This window comes from Pipra filicauda, unplaced genomic scaffold, assembly GCF_003945595.2.
Source record: "Pipra filicauda isolate LSUMZ 115617 unplaced genomic scaffold, ASM394559v2 scaffold263_size1117673_pilon, whole genome shotgun sequence".
In the NCBI taxonomy this organism is placed as follows: Eukaryota; Metazoa; Chordata; class Aves; order Passeriformes; family Pipridae; genus Pipra; species Pipra filicauda.
The window spans coordinates 195,951-212,193 of NW_024104380.1; positions in this window are offsets into that span (position 1 = coordinate 195,951).

Sequence of the window (16,243 nt, forward strand, 5' to 3'; positions counted from 1 at the left end):
CCATAACTTTGATGAGACAGTAAACTTTAAATTACGTCAGTATTTTATCTTTTCTAAATCTACATATTTATTTTGCACTGCCTAAAAACTGCACCCCGAAGAGACTGCACTGTCTTGGAATTCCTGCACTGCAGGAATTTACTAAGTGTAAGTAAATATTTCACCACAGTCCTTCTCTTCCACAGAGAAACCCATGAGAAAGCAGAAGCTTCATATCAAAATGACATTAGAAGTCTCTCAATATGAGGCAATAAAAGAACCAAAAGACTAGTGCTGTTTCCCTTTCTCCAGTCACTGGAGACTTCACCTGGCTGTCACGATGTGATGGTTTAGGAACGGTACTCCCCAGTTCAGTGCCCCCACGAGACTCCCAAACCATGCCCAGCTCTCCCTTGGTCTCCTCTTTTCCCACCCTCCTCCCCCTGCAGCGGCTGGAAAGGAGGCACAAAAGGCAAAGATCACGGGGGGGAGATAAGAACGATTTACTGGAAATAGCGATGAGACAAGAAACAAATAGAAACATTCCTAAGGACGGACAGAGGGTGCAAGAAAGAAATGATTCACATGGAAAAACAGATAATACTTGGCTCCCTCTGCCGTGTTTACTCACCCAGAGGGAACCTCTCCTGGCTACTGCAAAAATTAACCCTGTCCTGGCCCAAACCAGGACAAACTTTTAAAATCTGACAGAGAGAGCTGCTTACAAATTACATCTGCCAGTTCCCTCAGGACCCTGGGATGCATCTCATTGGGCCCCATGGATTTGCCTAAATTCACCTTCCTCAGATGATTTCAAACCTGATCTTCACTTATGAGGAGAGGGATTTCTTTCCCCCAGGTCCTGACTAGAGATTTGGGGATTTGAGAAGTGTGAGGAGAGAGACCACCATTGAGAACTGAGGCAAGAACAGTTGTTGAGAACTCCAGCCTCCTCCACGTCCATTGTCACTGTATCTCCTGCCTTATTTATTGGAGGTGCAAGGCACTGGTACTGTTAATTTTTCTTTTCTGCACAATGCACTTGTAGAAGCTATTATTATTATTATTATTATTATTATTATTATTATTATTATTATTATTATTATTATTATTATAATAAAGGAGAAACCTGCTTCATCCATGGCAAGGTTTGGGAGGTTTGCAGGGTCACAAAATTAATGCTATCCGAGATTAACAGGCCTGGAGGTCTGTTTGAAAGTTCTTATAAAGACTGCCAGCAATTTTTGGCTTTAAAAGCTGATCCAAGTCCAGCAATGATCACACTTTCTGCACCTTGTTTATGTAATAAATAAATAAGGGAGCTTTTAATCCCTTTGAAATTGCACTTAGTTAAACAGCTGTAGTGTTATCTGAGTTCATGACTGAATTTAAAATGGCATAGAAATAGATCTCTGGCTGCAACTGTATTTCTCTGCAAACCTTGCAGATAAGAAAGAAGTAAAAAAAAAAAAGAGTCATTATCATCTACTACACAGAATTCTCATGTACTCTTTAGTTAAATGGCAAAAAATATTGTCTGGTCACCTGAGAATCTAATTATTAATCTGGTCATGCTCTGGAATTAATTTCTGTGGTTAATGGGAGGACTGTGTTTTCCTTTCTAGATTTAAAAATATAAGTCCTACAAGGATGTAAAAGCAAAACCTTCTACAGAGTTTTCATAGAGACTAGAAATGTATTCATTTTTTTTCGTCCATTTTAACTGTGCTTTTAAACTCAGGAAAGTAAGCAGAACAAGAAACAGAAGCTCAAACTGTTAAATTTTCTGAATAAGAGCGTTGCTTGATTGTCATTAAAATACCACAAACCCATCACATTGCGAAACACTGCAACACACAGCACCCTTTGGGGGTCAGAGTGCCTTGCCTCAGAATTATCAGCGCTGCAGAATGTTAACTTGAGACATATTAAGCAAAATCAGCCCTAAACTTTGTGGCTTCACTGAAGTCATGCCTGCGTTTCCGGCTGAACCCTCCCTAAACCTTGCCTGAATTTTTTGTTATTGAGGAGTTGGTAAAGACTTTTTTCCCTCATCATCCTCTCTCTCCCCCTCAGAAAGGTCCAAACCCATTAAAACACGATCCTTTAATTTTTTACCGTAGGTTAATTAATGGGATAGTAGAGGTTCAAAACTAGACATTTGTTCTCTTCTTCACCTCTTCTCATCCTCTATTTTTCATTGCTTGAGATATCAAATGCCTAAAAATGGAACTACCTATTTAAAGCCAAGCAGGGAAACATTATTTGCTATTGACTCAGATAATAATTTCATTAGAAACATAATTTCACCTTTAAAGAGAAGAGAAATTTTGTATGAATAGCCTAATAAGTGAGGGCCCTAATTTTGGCCAGTGAGTAGTGCAGATCTTGAGACTTCAGTCTTCACAGTCTGTGTCCCTCCCTCCCTCTATTACTGCACATTAACATCTATTGATACAGAAATAGATCTCACCTATTAAAAGACTGCTTTATGCTCTTATGGCATAAATTTCAGTTTTGTAGCAGATGGTGCTTCTTGTCACTGATGCTGATCACATTTGTTTTCTAGTAGAAAGTGCAACACAACAACAAATTCCATATGTAAAAATAAAATCAATTCCTTCATTCGACACAGAGATGTTAAAGTCCCAGGAGATCTGGCTTTGTCTGACAAGGCACAACCTCAGATGCACTTTATTTTACAGTTTAATTGCCTAAAATATTTAATCACAGCTTTCATCTTAAAACCTCAACTTTTCTTCCCCCTGCAATGCCTCTGCAAAGGCAAGCTGTCAGAGATCATCAGACCTAAACACTTTGGGAGTTCCACCTTTTCTTTCAAATCTTCTCCCCACCCCTTAAAAGGTGTATTTATTCTATAAATCTAACAGAAACATAAACTTTTCTTTTTCCATCTGCATGTATAGTGTTTCAAGTGGACATGAAGATTCCCACTGCTGTAACCGTAAAGCCCTTTTGTGCTCTATGCCTACATTTAGGTATTTCAAACTCAAATACAAGAAAAAGGTATAAATCAAAACTTCACAAAAGCCAGAAGATGACAATTTGCATGCAAGATGTCAGGACAAGTCCAGAGAGTACCAATTTACCTGTAAAAAGGGAAGACAGGTGACAGGAGTCCCTGGTGCCAGGTGGACAGGAGCAACCCCCAGGATCAACGTGGGCAAGGGGATGAGCTGATGGAGCAGCCCTGGGAGAAGGACCAGGGGGTGCTGGTGGGGGACAGGCTGGACATGGCCCAGCCCAGCCCCCCCCGTGCCCTGGGCTGATCCCCCAGCGTGGGCAGCAGGGCAGGGGGGGATTCTGCCCCTCTGCCCCTCAGCTGAGACCCCCCTGCAGAGCTGCTCCAGCCCTGGGGAACAGCACAGCAAGGACATGGAGCTGCTGGAGAGGGTCCAGAGGAGGCCCCAAGATGAGCAGAGGGTGGAGCAGCTCTGCTGGGAGGAAAGGGGAGAGAGCTGGGATTGTTCAGCCTGGAGAGGGGAAGCTTTGGGGTGACCTTATTAAAGAGGGTTTATAAGAAAGATGGGGACAGAGCTTCTAGTAGGACCTGTTGCAATAGGACAGAGGGTAATGTTCTTAAACTAAAGCAGGGTAGATTTAGACCAGACATCAGGAAGAAATTTTTTACAATTATTGGTGGGGAGGCCCTGGCCCAGGTTGCCCAGAGAAGCTGTGGCTGCCCCTGGATCCCTGGAAGTGTCCAAGGCCAGGTTGGACGGGGCTTGGAGCAACCTGGGCTGGTGGAAGGTGTCCCTGCCCATGGCAGGGGGTGGGATTGGATGAGCTTCAAGGTCCCTTCCAACCCAAGCCACCCTGAGATCCCATGAGTCAAAGGGGTAGTTCTTATGCAAAGAAAAGGGAAAGTGCTGCCCCTCTGCTTCTCCCACCCTGTCCAGAACCCTCTCTACTATCTCTGCAAAATTTGCAAACAGCTCTGCCAAGCTGTGAACCAGATCTGCCCAGATGGACTCTGCCAGAGGAAAACAGCACCTACCACTGCTTTTTTCTCAAAGTGTTTATTATTGCTAAGAACAGGAAGCTTTTATTCCATCCTTTTTCCTTTAACCCCTGTTCTGCTAGTTGCTGGTTTTGGATTAGAAATTGTAAGACCTGAGAAGAAAACTAAGAGAGAACTCCATTTGGGAATTAATTCTTCTTAAAAGGGAGAGCAGATCTCCACCTGTTTCTCTCTCAAAATCTCTATTGCCTCTGAGCTCTCATTAAAAAAAAAAAAAAAATACTTTTTTCATCATGGCAGTCTGGTTATGTGTGGCAGCATCTAAAGTAGTCTCTATATAACTAAGATGTTTTGCTTTGGGAATATCTCTGAGCCATAAATATTTGCCTAGAGGTTTCAGGAGAAGTTTCCTTTTGTATCCCATCTTATAAAGTTCAATTGTTCTTTCCCATCACCCCCATCTCCTTCATTAAGTTTTACTGCAAGCCTGTCTTTTGAAACAAGTCCTCAAATTTTTGTTAGGGATGCAGTTCACTGTTGAACTGCAGATTATGTCACGTGTGTGCTCTGCATCACCAGAGCTGAATTGAATCCATTCCAGAGAAGACTTTTTGAACCTGTTAGCAAGGATAGGTTATCAGCAAGATGGGAAGATAAATTTATTTACTTTCCTAAAGTTCTTTCATGGCACAACCTGGCTATAATCAGTAGCTAAGTGCTGCTTTGAGTTGATGCACAACCTTTTTTTACTCTGCAGCATGAAATAGCTATTCATCCACATCCTAATTCCAAATTACTTCAGGCTGCTAATCTCTACCATCATTTAAACTCTAACATCTTTGTTTTTCAATTAGCTGTTACTGTACCTAAATGCCCTGCCCTGGCATCTGTCTTTCCTTTTTAGGGTGTTTTAGATTCCAGATTTTTCTCCAAGGCCTCAGTTTCCTTCGTGCATACTGACAGAGCCTCGTTTCTCCTTCCTTATGAGGCATTTCCTTTAATTCCAATGTTAGTCTGAGTACCTTTTAAAATATTTTTCAACTTCATGTAGTCTTTACATAATATTCTAAAAAAAAAAAAAAGCTCCGGGTATTGCAAATGAGGCTTTGCTCTGTCTATATGTGCGAGTATTTAAGTTTTGATTTATGTATCTCACTTCCAGAGACATAACACATGCCAAGACGTTGTTTACCTTCTTGGTGCTCCCAGACATTGTGCAGATGGCTGATGCATTATCCTTAATCACTCTCAGGACTTGCTACTGCTCAGTTCTGTAGATTAGTATTTTTATTTATGCCGTAAAATTTTCATCGTATAGTTCTGGCCTCCATCTCCACTTTTCCATACAGAGGGATAATCACATCCTGCTGAATCAGGTCGGAATTTAGGACCATGGCACAGGGATGTTTTGCAGGACAGTTGCTTCCTTACCACTGCAAGAAAAATTTGCAAATGGTGTTTCTGCACTTTATACTCTGTCTCCTCCCTAACCACCTTTTTTTTTTTTTTCATTCAGGAAAATACAAGGAGTCACTCCAACTGATGCCTTGGAGATCAAGTGGCTAGAGATGTTTGGGAACATATTCTATATCCAGTAATATAAAATATTGATATTTTATAGCTAATAAAAGGCCTCATTACACCAAGTAGTGCCAGAGGCCAGAAGTTTACAAGCCCAAACACCAGCTGACAGGATTTGCTGGATAAAGCATTCCTGCTGGAGTGCCCGTGTTTGTGCCCGTGTTTGTGCCCAGGGGGCTTTAATGTTACATTTCCACGCACAGGAGCTACCACATCATCTTGGGTCCCCTCCTCACAACGTATTTTCTCACCTAGAAGGATATTAACCGAGCATTTAAATAACGGTACAAGCCGAACTCTGAACGTGAGCTCCTTGAACCCTGTGTTTAAGAGCCCTGGGAGCAGCAGAACTGGGTGTTTGTTATTTGCGTGCCTAAAGCAATTCCAGTTCCCAAACAGATTTGCTTGTCTGTGTGGTTTCTGTCCCTCTCTTCATTTCCACTTGAGTTCCAACAGAACAAAACCAAGCCGTTTAGGAATAGGTTGCGAATTGGCTGAGCAGTTGGGTCACAAAAAGTGGTTTTTGTTTGCAAAACACCCATTCAGAGCCTCATTACTCCAAACGAGCTCCACCTGCGCTTCATTGCCACAGCTTTTTTTCTTTTGTTTTTCAAAGTGTAGGAAAATTTCACCTTCTCTAGAATCAAGTTTGTGAAACTGTAGGCAAAGGTGTTAGATGGGCAAGTTTAAATTAAGGTTTAGCCTGGTGGATGAAACGTAATGAAGAGTGAAGAAGCTGTACATGAAATACTGCAACATTATAAGTAATAGGGTCAGAGGCACATTTGCTGTCAAGTGTCTCCTGACCTTGCTCAGCTTTCAGGCTGCAGAGATTTTATAAGCACAGTGTATTATGCAAGGTTTTGGCAGGAAACAAAAACACTTGGACTATTCTCTTTTACGAGAAACTGATTAATCTCCTTTGATTCTTTACATAAAACAGAGGACGGTGAGCGGGGACACTGGAGATAAAGGCAGGAACCCCAAGGGGTGAGTGTGATTCCCCCCTTTGAGCAAGCCACTGTTATCCTGGAAATTTTGCAACAGACGAAGTTGATGCTTTGAATTTCAACAAATAGTTGATTAAGAATAACTGTCAACTTTCCTCTCATCCCACCTCATTTTCCAAACATTTGTAGAGATGCTTAAGGGGTCGTGAGGGGCTGAAAGCATTTTCATTTATGTCCTGTCCTCCTATTATGTGTTTTTCAACCAGCTTTTCTTCCAACCAGCAATCCAAACCCAAAGGACTGTTTTAATGTGGCACCTGGAGAATATTCTTGTCTTTCAATTTTCCACTTGTTTCCTACCCTTGGGATGTTTCCCTAGGCCTTGCCCACTGCAGTGTTTTTGTCTTAAAACATGACTACGTCTAAGGGTTCAGAGCAGCAGCTACACACTGCAAGGCTGAAACTTTGCTTCTTCAGGGGCGTTTTCCAGTGCATCCTCATGTTTTCTTTCAAATGTTAAAGAAATGCCCTGTGATATTTTTGAGACGTTTTCATACAGCCCCGGTGAAGTCTCCAGCAACCAAACAATTACTTATTCTCTGACCAGGAAGTCTTACAGGAACCCTCTCCAAGATCTTTCACTGTGGAAGTTTAGCCAGAGCCAGCACATTCCCACTAAGACATTTTAATCTTGGGTAAAGGAACATTTTATAAAAGCCAGCATCACCATACTCACAAAGGGTTCCTGTGCAGCTCAACTTGAGTTGAGCCTGTGTAAGCAAGGAAAGAGGCTGCTCTCAGAGTCCACATGCAGGCACTGGCTAGTCAGCTTAATAACTCCTTTTGATTATTAGCAAGACTATTTGAATTGTTTTCCTTAAGCCAGCAGTTATACCCAATTTTTAGAATCTTTCGGTGCAGAAAAAAATGAAATATTTGTTCACCCAAATGCTGCTTTCCTTTATACTTTACCAATAAGATTTTTACTCCAATCTGCCTGAATCACTTATATTACATATGCAAAAATTCATTAATATAGGTCAGATTTAAACCTGCCAATCGATGCAATAACATACGGTGGTTTATATATTTTGGCTTATTGCTACCACCAAATGAAAAAATATTCTACTTGAAAGCAGAGAGGACCCATGGCATAGAATAATAGAAAAAGAGCCAAGGGGTTTTATTAAATTTGACACCTAATCTTTCCATCAAGCTTATAAAAATGAGACTCTTCTGCAGTAGTGACCTAGAGCATAACAGGAGCTCTGCTGCAAGATGGAGTGTCCTAAGCCACTGCTGTAAAAATGTGGGTTTACTCACAACGTTCTTTTAACTGTGTGATAGCCCAAATTTTCTACTTGCTACAGAAAAACCTCATCAATAACACAATGAAAGTTATTACAGAAGAACAGACGTTGCTAGTACTCCTGTTTTCTTTAGCTCTGGGCCTAACTCCCAATGTTCCTCTGTATCCCAAGGCTGGCAGCTCTGGGCTTCTTCAAGGTTTTGGGAAGGGGAGATTAACCACACGCAATTATCACCCTGAGATGTTTTCTGGGAAGACTGGGTGCCTATGGTGAAAGCTTTGTTCTCCTCAGAACCGGGGTATGCCTGAGGCTTTTACTGATTTTACTGGTAATTGTAAAAATCCCATCTATTGGGTTACAAAGTGGTAAAAACTTTGCCTGGTTTCAACAGCTAACATTTTTACAAAAAGCTGATTTTTCACCGTCCTGTTCAACACAGCGATCACGTACTAATGAAAATGTTTCAGTGGATTTTAATGAGTGTGTTTTTTCAAGATTTTAATTTCGGTGCTTAGAGTGGGCCAGGTGCTTAGTTGGTTTAATCCCTCTACTTCTGTCAAAATCAATTATTCTGATACAATACCAGTGCAGGATTGTATCCACTACACTTTTATCAACCTGTGATCAGCAAAAAAACCCTCAACTATTTTTGCTGAGGATGGAGATAAGACATTAGTTTCAAAGGCTTTCTATTTTTAACTGTGGCTCTTGTGTTTTCTTCCCTCTTCATGGATGAATTTTATGTGCTGCTGGATCTGTCAGCCGAAATGACAAATTTCTAACACAGGCTCTGTTAATTTTTTGAGATAGCTGAATGTAAAAATAGTGTATGTAAGTACACAGATTACAGATTTAGTGAGTTTGATTGCTATGCTTTTCCCATTCTAATTTCTTTTTCTACCATTCCTGTAGCATATATGTTCTATTTATCAGTTTTCAAGTCTAACAATTACTGCATGACCTTAAAGTTAACATCTAGTAGAGAATCTGTTTACCAAGGTTCCTTACAAAACTCTTAATTTTAATAGAAAATTTGGACTCTGTGTCAGTTTGCAAGTAAACTGGGGCTTTAAAATAAATAAGCAGCTGCTTTTTATGTGATGACAGAGATAAGAACTTAGGTGATTTGTACATTGTATTGAGTAAAAAAGTCTCCCTGGAAGCAACTGTGTTCTTTTCCTGCACTATCAGGTCACAACATAAACATGTTTTAGCCTTGATACCATGAGGAGACTCCATTAATCTAAAGCAACTGCCATGAAAGGAAAGTCAAGTTCACAGACAGTTGTGTGAGTCGAAGATATAATTGTAGGGTCAAGCAGAATTTGTCTGTCTTATGTTTCTAGTACTTCCTCTGAGAAACTATAAGACAGATGAATTTACTGCTTTCTTACTCTGTTAAAATGCATATTAACAGGTATATACAGGTCTACCTGGTTTGGAAAAGCAGCACAAATATTTCAGATCAGAAGGGAAACCTTTGCTGAAGGTGAGATAAGACACCCATCGCAACAAAGCTATTATTGTTTGTGGCAGATTTACTTCACTTATTTTACAATATTTCCTGTAGAGCTGGTTCTCCACAACAAGGCTCAGCTTCTACTCTGCTGTCCCATCTCCTTGCAAGGCACCTAATCGTGATGGATAACCTACCCATGGCAGAAGACCTTGGACAAGAAACACAGGGAGAATTATCCCAAGCTTATTCAAGACGGGCAGACGGTTCTTGCAGTGTAACATGGGGAACACTACTGGATTAGTGGAGGAGATTAGTCATCAGGGTATACCAATAAAGAGGAGAAAAAAAGTAACTTTAAGGTCGAAATGGATCCAACCAACTAGTTTGAAAAATATGTTACAAACAGCACCGTATTCAACCTTATTGAAGTTCAGTGTAATGTAATGTACGGGCTCCATTACGTGTCCTAAACCCTGGGCCAGAAAACCAACCAAACCAAGACACTGAAGAAAATGGGGGCAGCAGGGGCCTAGACACTTTTACCTAAGGAGAAAAGCCTTTCTGGATGGAAGTGTGAGAGGTGAAGTGCTTGAAATGTTTCCATAACTTCCAGAAAATACCCCTGAGATGAGACTCCCCGTGGAGAAGAGCACAGTGGAGCAGGGAAAAGGTGTGAGGAGGAAGGAGCAGAGTAGAGGAACTGTTATGGACTGACTACAACTTCCATTGCCCACCCCCCTGCGCTGCCCAGTGATGGGGAGGAGGCAGAGAGGCTGGGGATGAAGTAGTTCAGCATGGGAAAAAGCAGGAGGAGGTGCTGGCTTAATTTTCTCTATTTGTTTCTAATTTACCGACTCTATTTTAACTGGCAATAAATTGAATTAATTTTCCCCAAGCTGAGCATGCTTGGGCCATGACAGTAACTCCCAAGTAGTCTCCCTGTCCTTATCACAACCCAGGAGCTTTTTCATCTTATTTGAGCTGCCTGTCCTGTTGAGAGGATGTCACATTGGGGTCTGCAGCTTCCTCCTGAGGGGCAGTGGAGGGGCAGCTCCAAACTCTGCTCTGGATCTCAGGGAAAGGTTCTTCTCTCAGAGGCTGGTTGGCACTGCCCAGGCTCCCCAGGGCAGTGGGCACAGCCCCAAGGCTGCCAGAGCTCCAGGAGGGTTTGGAAAATACTCTCAGGCACAGGGTGGGATTGTTGGGGTGTCTGTGCAGGGCCAGGGGTCAGACTGGACCATCCTTGTGGGTCCCTTCCAACTTGGAATGTTCTGTGATTCTCTGCTTCCATGAGTGGGAGTGGCTGGGTGGACATCTGGCCCTTGGCCACAGTCAGCCCCCCATGAGTACAAACTATTTCTATGACAGGAGGTACATGGAGCACTTTCTGTGTGGGTCATGGATAATTCCCACCACTTTCAGTGCTGAAGAAGGAGGTCATTGGGAATGCAGTTGGATATCTTACCTTTAGTAAGGCATTTTAAAAAAAGTTTTTCTCAAGCTACTTAGAGACTAGGTTTAAATATCTGCTGAGAAGAGAGCGAGCTTATATACTTGCCTCCAGGAAAAGTTTTCTGTGACCAAATAATTGTGTTTCATACTGGTTGGAGACTTTGGTCATTATAGTGATGTGTTTTGGGAGCAAATTCTTTAAATATTACTGGAGAGCATCTGAGTAGGAGGAGAAGAATTCTGGGTGTAGAAGTAGATTTTCATGAAGCAGCAGGATCACTCTGCACGTCCTTTAGCTAACTAGAATGAAAAATCCTGTAAAAAACTTGTTAGGATAATGGTTTTCATTTTCTAGCACTGCAAGATGTTGCAGGTGATGATGCAGTAATTACTGTGCAACAAGCACATTTAGAAACAGCATAACTTGAAATGACTTCATTGTTCCAATTGCTGATTTGCAAATGGAAAACACTCCCAGTACTCTATTACTATAAACAGTAGCTGCATTGGCAGACTTTGCAGAAGAGTTCTTCTTTGCTGCTTGCCAACTTCACAGCCCTACAGGAAGAGAAATTGTTTAACTAATCCCCTGTAAAGTGCACCACAATTACCTGTGACAAGCGTTAAAACATTGCTTTGTTTATTGGTGGTGTGGTTTAACCCCAGCCAGCAACTCAGTACCAGGCAGCTGCTCCCTCACCCTCCAACCCCTCAACCCCAGTGGGATGGGGACAACTGGAGAAAGGCAAAACCCACGGGTTGAGATAAGAACATTTCAACTGTTGAAATAAATGAAATAATAATAATATAAGGAAAAAGAGAGAGGGGAATAAAACAAGATGAATAAAATGCAGTGCTAAAAGGATAGAATCTTAAAACAATGCTTGAAAGACATTTATCTTGTATTTCTATAGAAACATTTAACAGTTAAAAAAGCCCTAACATCTGGTGGCCATCAGTCCTTGGTAATAAGTTCATTTCTTTCCAGGCTTCTAAAAATAAAAGGGCTTTGTTATTTTTAGAATTTTGCAGTTTGGAGGAACTGAGAGATTTGAGTCGTGGTTGTGGTTTTTTTGTTTGTTGGGTTTGTTTGTTTGTCAGTTTGTTGTTTTGTGGAGTTGTTATTTTCAGTTTAGTGGCAGGTTTAAGTTAAATGGAGTTAAAATGCACTACTTGAACTTATGTACAACTGAAGCTGATTGTAAGTTGTCAGTGAAATGCCTGGTAAAATCTGTCAGACATTGACCTACAGAACACGAACATGAAAACAAGGAATTTTTCTCAGATCTAGACTAAAATTTTTGGTTTGCAGGCTTACTTCAGGTAGCCAGCAGTCTACAAGGCAGGGTTCAGGGGATCTGATCCAGCAACAAGTGTCTGTCTGCCCCATGTGAATCCAAAAAAGAAACATTCAGAAACTCAAATATTCAATGACAACCGAAATGATCTGGTGTCTGATGTTAGCTACTGTTCTGATTAAAACCTTGTATGTTTTGTATTATTTCTAATTTCCAAGCAAATCAGGAACAGTTTTACAATCTTATTTTGCTGACATTATGAAAAAATATGGATTTCCATGCCAGCTTGGATTTGTTTTAAAAATTCTTTTAATAGAAACACATAAAATAATGTCTCAGTCACAAAGAGTTGACCGTGCAACTACGATGGATCTCCATGGGATGGCATTCCATGATGAGCAGTATCCTCTCCTGCTGTGCTGTGGGGATACTCCAAGGCACTATTGGAGCCCTGAAGGGGCCACGGGGGCAAACTTACAATAAGCCAGAATTCTTTACCCAAAAAAGCTCCAGCCTCAGCAGGATCAGAGCACAACACGTAAGCACAAGATTCAACAGCAGGCTGGAGGATTGAGGTCCTGATAAGATCCTGCAGTTGGGCCTGAGAGGGGGTGAGGAACCCACAGACAACCAGAGCCAGTTGGGTGCTGCCCAACCACAGCCACATGCCTGGGGTCCCACGGGCTCTTACTCACGGGTGACGAAGCCTTTTCATTTCCCAAATAATTCTCCACCTGCAGAACACCAGACTTAAGCGTCGCTTGAAATGTCAAACATCAATAAATGCTGTTCCCCACCTCCAGCAGCAGCTCCACCAAACCCCTCCCCAGCTCACTGAGCCCACGCACACTTTGCAGCAAAATCCCAGAGCAAGCAGGGACACCTGTGCCTCCACGTTTCTTGGTTTTGTGTGTGTTCAGCCACTGGCAGAGTAGCAGGAGATGTGCAAACTGTGCTCAGTTCTCAAGGAAATAAATGACCAAATGAAAGGAGAAACACGAACAAACAGAACTCACCTAGCAGAGAAACGTGGTGGCAATTGATAACTACTCAGAGAATGAAACACTGCTGCAACACCCAGCTTGACAATATTGGCACTACTGATATGAGAACCTACTCCCACCTCCTTAAGGTTTTGTTCCTGTTTTCTGGGCTTTCCTACACTGGTAAGTATTTGTTTAAGAGATTTTGAGATTATTGAGAAAGGAAAGCTGCATGGAGCTGCAGTATTTGGCAGACAAGACCCTTCTCTGCTTCAAAAACTCCACAACTGCTGAGGCAGGACGACTTCCCCATTTCCAAACCTGGTCCTGGAGGCTGTGCACAGTTACCTGACTGTGCAGGCAGCTAAACCCCCACCCAGCTGCTTGGTCATGACTTCCCTCCCTCCCCACCCCAAAGCAGAATGGGAGAAGAGAATAAGAAAGGCAAAAATGAGAAAAACTCATGGCTTGAGGCGAAGTCAGTTTAATGAGTATAAAAAAGCTACCCCAAAAAAACAACAACAACAACGAAAAGAAAAAAAAAAAACCAATCCCCCAAAAAATCCAAGTGATGCCACAGCAATCCCTGAGCAACTCCCACCAGCAAACTGGAGCCAAGCCAGTCTGAGCAATGGCTCCTTTGGAAAGGTGCTGAGGTCCACTTTGTTAGTGACTCATTTCTTTTGAAGGTGTGGTAGTAGAGCTCTTTTTGTCATACTTCACTCACCTTTTTGCCTCTTACTGTGAAAGGAAAATTCATTTTTGAGGATTCCTTTAATTTTTTGTGAGTAGAACAAGTTGAATATCCTTGCCCTTGGCCTTCTCGTTTTCATTACCCAGAAGAAGAAATGGTTTACTCATTCGGAAATCAGAGAAGCTGCAAATGTTTTCTTCATTTACTTGTAACCGCATTTTTCTTTCTATTTGTGCAATTCTTTGCATTAACAGCACTATGGTGATGACAATTGAATTTGGAAAAAAAAGAAACTCCCATGCTGTCATTATTTCTTAAGAGCAGGAAGTGGCTGGAGCACTAACTGTAAGGTACAGGTCCACTGGCTGATGCCATACCAACCACATTTGGATTAACACACATACCAGCTTCTAGCTACAACATTTATTCAGACTCTAATAGTGCTCCATTGTCTAAAAAAACCCAATTGCCAATATATATATACTCCCAATATAATATATATAATGCCAATTATATAGTGACAATTAATTGTCCAATAACTTCTAGCAGCTGGTTGAGAAGACCTTGTATTGCCTCTAGACAGTTCAAACAGTGCTCAGTGACAATGTTACCTCAGGGCTGCTCTGTTGTTATGCTGTAGGGTTTTTTTTTTTACTCAGCCATTTAAAATGCACAGCTAAAGGGAACACTGAGATTATCCCGTGTTAATACATTTTGTCAGCGTTGCTTTTCGTGTCTTTATCTGAAAAAAAAAAAACAAACCCAAACAAACAAGGTAACAGATGTCTGGTCTCCTAATGCTCCAAGTAGGAACATGACTTAGTGTTGTGCTGTGTCAGAGAGTTCTGCCAAAAAGTGAATGTTATTTCTAGGGCTGAGCAACGTCAAGGCAGATAACTCAAAACTGAATGCATGACTTTTTTTTGAACCAGCTTCCGAGGTTTTATTTGCTTTCTCTCCAACATAAGTTAAAGAAATGCAACTGAAAATTTGGCTTTCTGGAAAAGACATTTGCACCACCTTAAATGTACGAATTCCTGTTGCCCTGTGATTCAGCAAAACACATGCTAAAGACACGAAGCCATCCTTGTTTACTGAGGCTATTTAAATGCGTGCTTACAGCCCAGCAAGATTCCAGAGAGCTTCACAAAAACCCTTTGTGCTGCACTGCTGTGACAAATGGAGAACGTAATCAAATAAATGATGTAAGAGACGTCTTTTTTACTGCCTCCTTTCCTCTGTGACTGAGAAGAGGATCTGACATCTTCCTGCTATGGCCCCCCAGCAGCTGGAAGCAGTAGAAATGTCACAAGGGTGATGGTTGCTGCTGACAGGAGCACATACCTGTTGTGTGCCATAATGACTCAGCCCAGGCTGCTGCAAGACAGGAACTGCAAAAAGCAAAAACCCAATACACAGCTTTATGCAGATATTGCTTATTTTTCCTATCATTATGTTTGAGTTGGAAATTGGGTAAATGGAGTTCATCCATACAAATTCTTCATGCTTTTTCTGTCTCATTAGCTGCACAGCCCAGGCAAATGATAAATGCTCATAAAATTGCTGTATTTTATTATTTTATTATTATTATTCTAGAGACTGGAAATGCATGGAACAGACTGCTCAGGAAACTGTATTGTTCTTATTCATTGTCATTGGTGGCCACGTATTTTGATTCTTGTGAGTTAATGACATATAATAACAAAGGTTATTTTCAAATTTTACTACAGATACTTTTCTTGGCTCATTTCTATGGGAGATAACAAGATCTATTGAGATAATACACCAGATGCTATTCAGGGAATGACTATCAACTTGAACCAATATCTGTAAAATAATCTCTTTTCCAAATGCAAATTACTTTCTCTACAAGCTTTTTTCTTCACAGCATAGCCACCCTAAAACTCAGCAAAACTCTGCCTTTCTAGTGTGCAATTCCTTGACACTGCAAAGCATCAACTGAGACTTTCCCTGATACCTGTTCTTCTCTTCCCTTTTTGGTCCATGACAAATTTCTTTTGTACATTCTGGCAAATACATATTTTACTTCTGCAAACATTCATAAAGGGCAGGTGCAAGACTCCAATCAGGATCCCTTACATCTTGAATACAGAACTGCTTTTCCTACAACTTAAGTCTGTCTTTTGTACCAGGTGTCAGCTGTAACAACACTTCACTGGACTCCAGCACCCCTCAAAAAACTCATTTTGTCTGAATGTGGGTCTTGATTTTTTATGTGCACCACAGAAAATGCATTGAGGGGTCTTATCTTCATTTCAGCACTGCTTCTGTCCTCCACCATTAATTCAAATGCATTTCAGATTCTGACCTCTCTGGGAAGAGATTGATTTCTGACCACACAGAAGTAACACAGCACCAACAGGTAGGTTTTATTGAAGTCTGTGTGACAACACTAAGGTCAACCGGGGCTAAAACTCAATGGAAGCTGCATGGCTTCTGTATTTAAACACAGTACACTGAAATTACACCTCAATTCCTCTACAAATCTGCTGACTCTGTGTCAGGCCAGTGCTTCTCACACTGCTTGTAAAGTC